General features: G+C 41.7%; 1 protein-coding gene across 4 annotated transcripts in view; it reads left to right on the top strand.

Moving 5' to 3' along the window:
* The first annotated feature begins 281 nt into the window (after positions 1-281).
* Esco1 (establishment of sister chromatid cohesion N-acetyltransferase 1) overlaps positions 282-9,246 on the top strand; it is a 54,862-nt gene continuing 45,897 nt past the window's right edge. The window contains exon 1 of one of the 4 annotated variants that reach the window (XM_063277580.1): positions 282-419. The gene's annotated coding sequence lies outside the window, so the exon portion shown is untranslated. Of the gene's footprint in view, positions 420-847; positions 982-9,246 lie in introns of those variants that run through there. The other 3 variants (XM_063277581.1, XM_063277582.1, XM_063277579.1) reach the window with 3 other exon arrangements.

Below are 9,246 nucleotides of genomic sequence, written 5' to 3'. Positions count from 1 at the left end.
AGTCGCTTCCAACAGGGGGCGCTGCCCCCTCCCCGTAAAGCGCCCACCCGCGGAGGCGCGCACGCGAGGCCTCCCACCGCGCCTGCGCTGAGTGTGGACGCCAGATTATCCTTTACCCGACGCCCAGCTGTCGCGGCCCGAGTGAAAATTGCGTGACACGCAGAGAGCGTGGCGGCCATCTTCGTCTTCTGGGCGCGTCAGCTGAGCGGCTTGGGGCCGAAGACAAGCGCCGCGCAAGCGCACCCACGACGGCCCCAGGTAACTCCCATCTGACGGGAGAGGCGTCGCCGCCGCCGGAAGTTTGGTGTTTGTGCCGCGGGGCGGCGACGGCCGCTGCAGAAGCAGCTGAGTGTCTCCGGGTACCCGGATGTGAGGCGACCTGTGGGCTGCAGGAGGACCCCGGGCCGCGCAGCAGGAAGGTACGTGAGCACCCCCCCACAGTCCTGCGTCTTCGCCACCCTCTCCCAGCCCTGGCGGAGAGCGGACCGCTGTTCTTCCCTCCCGTCCTCAGTGCCGCCCACCTCTTCCTCGTGTGCCCCGGCTTCTGGTACCCCCCAGGAACCAGCTGGGCGGTTCGCAGACGCTGGCGCCCGGGGTGGGCGGCTGCGCGTCACCTGCCGCTGCTGGCCGGCTGTCATAGTTAGTGAGGAGCTGGGTTTCTCGGACGGCTGGAGGTGGCGCACAGCTATGGCGATTGCAAACAGCCTGCGCTCTGACCCGCAGGTAGCCGGGGCCTGGTCCCCGCCTCCGCCTCTCTCCTTCCGTCTGTCTTCCTTCCGCCGTCTCTCCCCTGCCTCCCGCAGTAGCCAGGCTGCGGCCCCTGAGCCTCCTGCTGACCCGCCCTGAAGCCCTAAGGCCCAGCAACGTGCCGGGCGGAATGTGGGTGATCCCGGCTCCTGGTCTTCATCTTGGGAGGGGAGCGATGTCCGGCTTCCCCATTTAACGAAATAATGCAGGCTCGAGATGGGAACTGGAGGACAGGTAGAAATAGATCCTTTGAGGGCTCCGGGGAAGTTTCGTATCGGTAGGGAGATACGAGCGGAAGTGAATTGGGTCTTAGATTATAGCAAGCTTTTTATTCTGCAGAAGTAGAGTTGCATGTCTGTGTCACCAAAAGTCCGAAAATCAGATCTCCGCACTCTGCGACTAAGTGGAGCCTTGTGAAAATTAGACCCGTACAGAATTTTGTCATGGGTGGTGGTAGGCGGGGGAGTAGGAAATACAGGAAGATGGAAGAAGTCAGCTGAAATGAGTTTCTTGTAGGAAGAAGCAAAGGCAGCTTATAATACCTAAGTGGTATTACAAATTACAAAACAGTTTTTCCGCTTTTCAGAGACTCACCTTGTAATCCAGGCTGCCCTGGAACTCAGATCCACCTGCCTCCTAGAATTGGGATTAATGGCTAGTGCCGCTAATGCACGGCACAGAACTGTATCTTACTTAGTAAAATATAAGATGTGACTTCTCCCCCAATCTAAACAGTTTTTGAAAAGTAGTAATGAGGGGCCGAGACCGACAAGCCAAGTTTGATCTCTGATCATGTGGAAGGAGAGAACGGACTTGAAGGCTCGGGGGTCTGCAATATACATACACATAAATAAGTAAATATAGGAATGGACCACGTGGTAGGGTTCTGTTTATATTGCTCAACATGAACAAAGCCCTAGGTTCAGTCTCTAGGACCAAAAATTAGGTTTCAGTTGTGTTAGTTAAGACTTCAGTGAACTAAGCTGTATTTGGTTTCTGATTGTGTTTTACATAGGGTACTAACATGAATTTTGTTTCTTAATTTGAAAAAAACTAAAATTTTCACTGAGACTTTCATGAACAAAACAGAATGAAAGTGCTTAATTTGGAAGCTACCAATTCAGATCTTTAGCATCTGAGGAACCAAAATTGTAGACACACTGTCCCTCTTTTTGAAAGACACACTATTACTCTAAGGCCAGGGCATTAGAATTATAGTTCTTTGGACAAAATTGTTCTGGCTTTTTAACTTTTAAGCACCATATTGTTTTACCTTGTTCAGTTTCTGTTGTTTGTTTTCTTTCTTTTTTTTTTTTGAGACAGGGTTTGTGTAGACTAGGCTGGCCTTGAACTGTGAGATCCTCCTGCCTTGGCCTCCTGAGCACCGTGATGAAAGGCATGTGCCACCACACCCGGCAGCAATATGATTTTGTGATGAACAAAAATTTGCAAGTTGATTAGCATGTTATATAGTTATTTCATTATTATATTTTCAAACATTTGATAGATTTCTTGCATATTTACTTCTTACACTTTATTATTCCCCTGCCACTCGTTCTCAACTAGTCCCCTTTTATTGTCATGACATGGGGTGAGGGTGGGGATACCAGTGAGTTTAGTTAGGGTATTTTATGGGATCACAACTTAAAAGAGTGCTTAGACTCAGAAGAAAATGTCTCTCCCTTCACCAGCCATTAACTAACTGCCTGTATGTAGATCTTCAGGGAAGGATGAGGCCTCTTGAATATTCCCCTATTGCCCTCAAGTTTATTTTATTTTATTATTAATATCTGTACCATGCAAGGGTTTTGCACCTCCATTTAAATTGATAAATTATGCTTCATAGAAAGGACACTAAAGGTGAATACAATTAACTCCCTTTCCCAGATGGTCTTTTTTTTGACTTGGTAAAAAATCAAAACTCAAGAGTTGATTATATTTGCTCTAAAAAATGAAAGTGACTAGGGTTGCATAATTCAAAATAATGTTTTCGGGTTGGGGATTTAGCTCAGTAGTAGAGCACTTGCCTAGCAAGCACAAGGCCCTGGGTTCAGTCCCCAGCTCCGAAAAAAAAAAAAGAAAAAAAAAAAAAACAAAAAAAACCCAAAAAAACAAAATAATGTTTTCTTATAATAATTGAGTATTTTTTCCCATGACTTTTATTAGGAGATTATGCTTTCCAGAGTTCATTGAATAAGCTTTACTGATAGTAATAAATTTAGATAATAGACACTAATTACTAATACCATAGGTTAATTCATTAAATAATTTTGTTTTGAAGTCTAGGCTTTTCTTGCATATGTACATGAATCAGTGAAAATTCTTTGGTTGTATATTTACTAAAATTTTGTTTTACTACTATAATTCTAGTTGGTAGCAAAGGATTGTTCTCACTCATGATTTGCTTTTTTTTTTTTTTTTACCGTTTGATGGTTTTATTTATTTATTTATTTATTTTATTTTTTTTATGGATTTTTTTTTGGGGGGGGTTCTTTTTTTCGGAGCTGGGGACCGAACCCAGGGCCTTGCGCTTCCTAGGCAAGCGCTCTACCACTGAGCTAAATCCCCAACCCCGATGGTTTTATTTATATAATGAATTTTAGTCATATTCACCTCTCATTCTCCCCCTCTTTCATTGACACTCTTCTCAGAGTCCCCCTTCTACTTTTCTGTCTGTGTTTGTGTGTGGCCTCTATGAATTTCATTAAAGTTTGTTGACTTAGAGGGGTTGGGGATTTATTCTGTGGAGCAAGGACAACTTATAGTGTCTTTTCTGCTTGGGAGAGGGTGGCAGCTATAATGCTTGGTGGTATGAATGTTTGAAGATAGCCAGATTCATTCTGATCCTGTAGGGGAAACCTCAAGGAGTAAATAAAAATAAGATAATGTAAAGGGTTTCTCCCTCTTAGTGTTTTAAAGATAAGGTCTCCTGTAGCTCAGATTGGCCTTAAAGTACAACTGCTTTCACCTCTCAAGTGGTGAGAAAGGCATCAGGGCATCCCTGTGTTCTCCCCAACCCCTCTTCTCTTAGCAGTGACTGGGTCTCACTCCATGGTCCTGGTTGGCTTCTCTCTCTGGAGTACTATGTATGAAAGACAACAACTGGCCTTTTCTTTTTCTTCTTCTTCTCCACTACCTCCTTTTCCTCTTCCTCCCCCTCATGTGCCCCCTCCTATTTCATAGGTTCTATTTCATGTGTGACTCAGGCCTCTCAAATGCTGGGATTACAGGTGTGTGCCATCATTTGTGGCTAATATTCTCCTGGTTTCAAAATCCCTTCATCCTCTTAAAAATTATGTGTGATTCTAAACAGCTCTTTTTTTTTTTTTTTGTTTGCTTGTATTTTCGAGACAGGGTTTCTCTGTGTAGCTTTGACTGCCCTGGAACTCTGTAAACCAGGCTGGCCTTGAACTCAGAGATCTGCCTGCTTCTGCCTCGAAAGTTCTGGAATGAAAGACATTCACCACCATTATCTGGCTCTTCTGTAGGATTTTAAATAGCTTTTGCCAATACTGTTATATGTGTTATAGTTATTTTGTTATAGATAAGTATATTCATTCAAATGTATAGTAATGCCTGAATTAAAAGTTAATATAAGGAGCTAGAGAGATGGCTGAGTGGTTAAAAACACTTGTTGCATGCTCTTGCAAAGGACCTTGGTTCAGTTCCCAGCATCCACATGGTGGCTCACAGCAATCCCTAACTAGTTGCAGGGAATCTGATACCCCCTTCTGAACTCATGGACACCAGAGATACACATGGGGGATGGAGATACATAACATACAGGCAAACACTCATACACATTCAAAGCAGTTAGTATAAATAGCATCTTTAATGATACACAGCAGGACTCCAAATTATTTTGCTACAGAATGGCAGTTGTAATCACCTTAGTGTTTGACTTAGCAGAATACAACTGTATTGTCCTGTGAGCTTCTGTATCCACTTCAGGTAGCAATTTCTGGTTGACATTTATGAAGAAAATCCAGTTTCACACCAATATATTGAGAGAGATTTTAATAATTTTAGATAAAAGTCCCAGACTTTCTAAACTCTTTATACTCATTAATCATTGTCTCTTTTATACTTGGTTTTTTTGTTTTTGTTTTTTTCTTTTTTCTTTTTTTCGGAGCTGGGGACCGAACCCAGGGCCTTGCAATTGCTAGGCAAGTGCTCTACCACTGAGCTAAATCCACAACCCTATACTTTTTTTTTAACTTTATTTTTTATTTTTGTCTCTTTTTAGTGAGGTGTTACTCTGTTGCTCAGGCTGGCTTAGCCTTGAATTCTTGGGCTCGAAGGGATCCTTTTGCCTCAGTTTCCTTGGGTAGGGAAACTTGAAGTTTTTTATTTTTAATTATTTATTGTCTTTTTATCTTTTGTTGTGCTTATTTGGAACCCAAGACCTTGTACATGTCTGGCAAGTGGTTTTCTACTGAGTTCCATTTCAGGACTAGTGTGTTTTCTCTGTGTTGTGTGTATAGCCTGTTGATTTATAATCATCTTCAAAAAAATTTTACTTAGCAGTTTATGTACTTGCTATTTCTAAAGGCTTTCAAAATTCTATTTTGGAAACCCAGTGTACACACCTGTAAACGTAACACTTGGGAGGCAGAGGCAAGGAAGCATGAAGGTCAGTCTAGTTACATAGCAACTTTATCTAAAAAAAAATCTGACTTGGCATTGCTACTGTTTTTTTTCTTCAGTATTTTGGAACTATTTTGGGTATTTTTGCTTAAATAAATGTTATATTTGTTTGCCGTTGCTGTGATTAAGTTCTCTTAATTTTTTATGAATTACTAAAATTTTTTTTTCTTTTTTGAAGCAGAGTTTCTCTGTGTAGGCCTAGCTATCCTGGAACTCACTCTGTAGACCAGGCTGGCTTCAAACTCCACAGAGACCAGCCTGTTGCCTCTCAACTGCTGGGATTAAAGGCGGGTGCCATCACCCCCCACTCTCCACCCCCTTCTAGTTACTAAATACCTAAGCTTAGTGAGTGAGTGGAGAAAGGGCAGAGTATCATGAGTTGATTGACAGTTGTTTAAGTTGACATTATGTATGATACCAGAAAGTTTTGTCAATGTAGCTCTGCGGTAGTGTCTGTTTAGCATGCATGAGGCTCACATTTTTTGGTATTTTTTGGTAGGTGCACACGCACGCACATGATGATTATGTAGGTATGGAGTGAATTTTCTTGAGACTTCCACTTTTAATGTGGGTTTCAAGCAGCTAGGCTTTTGTGGCAAATATATTTACCTGCTGAACCATCTTGACAGCCCTTGGGGGCATTTTTGAACATGAAAGAATCTTAAATTATAAGAGTTCATTGGCAAGTTACACAGATTCTTTTTTTTTTTTTTTTAAAGATTTATTTATTACATATAAGTACACTGTAGCTGTCTTCAGACACACCAGAAGAGGGCATCAGATCTCATTACAGATGGTTGTGAGCCACCATGTGGTTGCTGGGATTTGAACTCAGGACCTCTGGAAGAGCAGCCAGTGCTCTTAACCGCTGAGCCATCTCTCCAGCCCCGTTACACAGATTCAAATAAAGAAGAGATGACTGCAGTACTAACAGAAAGACAGAAACTACTGAACGTTCTGCTTTATCCGAAAGACAACAGCCGGTATAAACCTGAATGGACTTCAGGAAGCACAGGGTTGTGGAGTACTATAGTACAACTCTGGGAATTGGCTTACCTTGTTCAATTCCTCAAATAGTCGGTGTTTTATAATTGTTAATCTTTTTTGTCTCAATTAGGTGAATTTGCCTCTCTGACATTTGACAGTATCTGGACATTTTGACAATACTGGGAAAAGGGAGGCTGTTGGCATTTAGTGGGTATAGGCCAGGGAGACTGCTTCTGAACACCCTCTATTCATACAGACAGCTCTTCACAACAGGGCCTTTATCTAGTCTAAAAATGTTAATAGTGACCGACTTGATAAACACGGAGAGTGAGTGAGCAAGCGAGTGCCATGTTGTATGTATGGAGGTCAGGGAAATCAGTTCTCTAGTTCCACTATGTGGCTTTTGGGATCAAAGTGAGGTCAGGCCTTAGGCTTGGTATCAAATGCCTTGTGTGTATGTAATAAAACATTTAAGTAGCTATGTAATGTAAAGTAACCTTTTCTCATACTCCCAACACTGGTCCATAGTTTGTTTTCCCAGAAGTTAGCCATCACTACTGCTTTTTCTACAGTCACTATGTACGTAAACGTGGTTCTGTGTGTTTCTTCCTCCCTTTAACTGCATGATGTTCACCCCAGTTTACCTTGCCTTTTGGTTTAATTATGTTTCTCGGCTGTTGGAGCCTGTCAGTTTTAGCTTAGTTGTTGAATAGCTTTATCAGTATATTCACTTATTTTTTTGAATTTGATTTTCTGAAAAAAATTAAATTTTATGCATTTTAATAAGTCATTTGTAGAAATCAACAAGATAAAGAACATTTCCATTATCCCTCAAATTACATAATTTCTCCCTAACATTTACCTCTTGGCAGTAATTCATCTGCTTTCTGACTGTACAAAACTTGATTTTTCTATAATTTCATGAAGAGTAGACTCTTAAAATATGTTTGTGTATAGCTTCTGCTACTCAGCATGATTATTATGCTCCTTTTGTTTACTGGGTGGTTGTCTACAGTAGTGATACACAACTTTTGTCTCCCCCACATGACTTCTGGGTTGTTTCTCAGGTACTTTGGTGGTGGTTTCAGATTTTGGATATGGTACATGAAGCTATTTTGAAGATTTTTGAAACAGTCTTTATTGTGAACTCATGTGGAATGTTAAGGATCTTCCTGCCTAAGCTTTGTTAGCATAATGAAGATTTTCTTTCTTTCCTCCTCTTCCTCCTCCTCTTCCTCCTTTCAAATAACTTTACATTTAGGTCTTTGACCAACCTGAAATTACTTTTGTGAGTGGTCTGAGGGAATAAGATGGTGATGGTGATGATGGTGACGACGACGATGTTCTTGTTCTCATTTTCCTGCTTCTACTGCTGCTTCTTGTCTGTCCAGTGTTAGCACTGTTTGTTGAAGACTCGTTTCCATTGGTTTGTTCTATTGAAAATAGATCCAATCCTAGTGTAGTGGCATAGGCCTGTAATCACAACTCTTAGAAAGTTGAGGCAGGGTTGATGAGCTCAGGGCAGCTTTATAGTGAGACCCTGTTGGAGGGGTGAGAATGAAATGTGTGTGGATCTGCTTGTTCATTCTCTGTTTTTCTTTTTTTTCCAAGACAAAGTTTCTTTGTGTATCCATGTCTATCCTGTCACTCACTCTGAGAGATCCCACCTGCCTCTGCCCTCTTATGCTTGGATTAAAAGTGTGTGCCACCATTGCCTGGCTCCAGTCTCTCTCTTTTTTCCCTGTGTCCCTGACAGTGTAACATTGATTTATAGTAAGCTTGGGAATGTGTTGTCAATGTTTCCGTTTGTGTGTATGTGTTTGTATAGAGGACAGTACTGGAGATTGAATTGAGGATCTCACATACACGCTAGGCAGGTACGACTTTGCCTTTTTATTTTTAAAAATATTTATTTTTATGTGTATGGGTGTTTACTTGTGTATATGTATGTGTGCTGTGTATGTGTCTGGTGTCCATGGAGGCCAGAAGAGAGCATAAGGGCTCCTGACACTAGAGTCACAGGTGGTTTCAAGTAGTCTAGTAGATGCTGGGAACTGAACAGGTCTTCTGCAAGAGTAGCAAATGCTCTTTACTGCTGAACCAACGTTCCAGCTCTAAGTGAGTGTCTCCCTTTCCCACTTTCTCTTGGCTTTTTGAGACATGGTTTCTCTGTGTAGCCCTGGCTGTCTTGGAACTCCTATGCCATATATATATACATATATATATATATATATGTATATATATATGTATATATATATGTATATATATATGTATATATATATACATAAATACATACACACACATATATATATATATTCCTATATCTTCTCATTTTTTTCTTCATCCCCTCTCCCCTCCTTTCCCTGTGAAATTAGATAGGAAAGAAAGATACAGGAAAGAAAAAGGAAGAGAAAAAGAGATCCCTGAATCCAGCTCCCATACTTTGCTTCCTCTCTGACCAGGACCTTTAATAACTTAACCCTCCTTTAAATAACAAACATCCATCACCCAGTGAATGACCAAAAACACCCACCCCATCTCTTAGGAATGGGGCATTGTTCTTTAAAATTGTTTCCTGTTGTCTGGGAACATCATCTCCCTTTGGGGGCCCTAAGAAAATTGGGATATTGGCCAGTCTTAAGAAAGCCAGTTGCAGCATTTGCTAAGTTCTTTGTGGTATGAAAGCAGGGCCTGACTGAAGTCCTGACTGAAACAGTCCGAGAGGCCAGGACAAATGGGCTTTTTAGCCATTTTGTAAGTTTGATGAAATGGCTATTGAGGCAGTCTGAGGTTGGATGAAGCAGAATGCTGTTATGCCTTAGCGTCTTAGCATCCTCAAAGATGAATTTTGCCAGGGCTGTTTTA

The sequence above is a fragment of the Rattus norvegicus genome, chromosome 18 (assembly GCF_036323735.1).
Source record: "Rattus norvegicus strain BN/NHsdMcwi chromosome 18, GRCr8, whole genome shotgun sequence".
NCBI lineage: Eukaryota > Metazoa > Chordata > Mammalia > Rodentia > Muridae > Rattus > Rattus norvegicus.
This window is presented reverse-complemented; position numbering and strand designations above follow the sequence as displayed.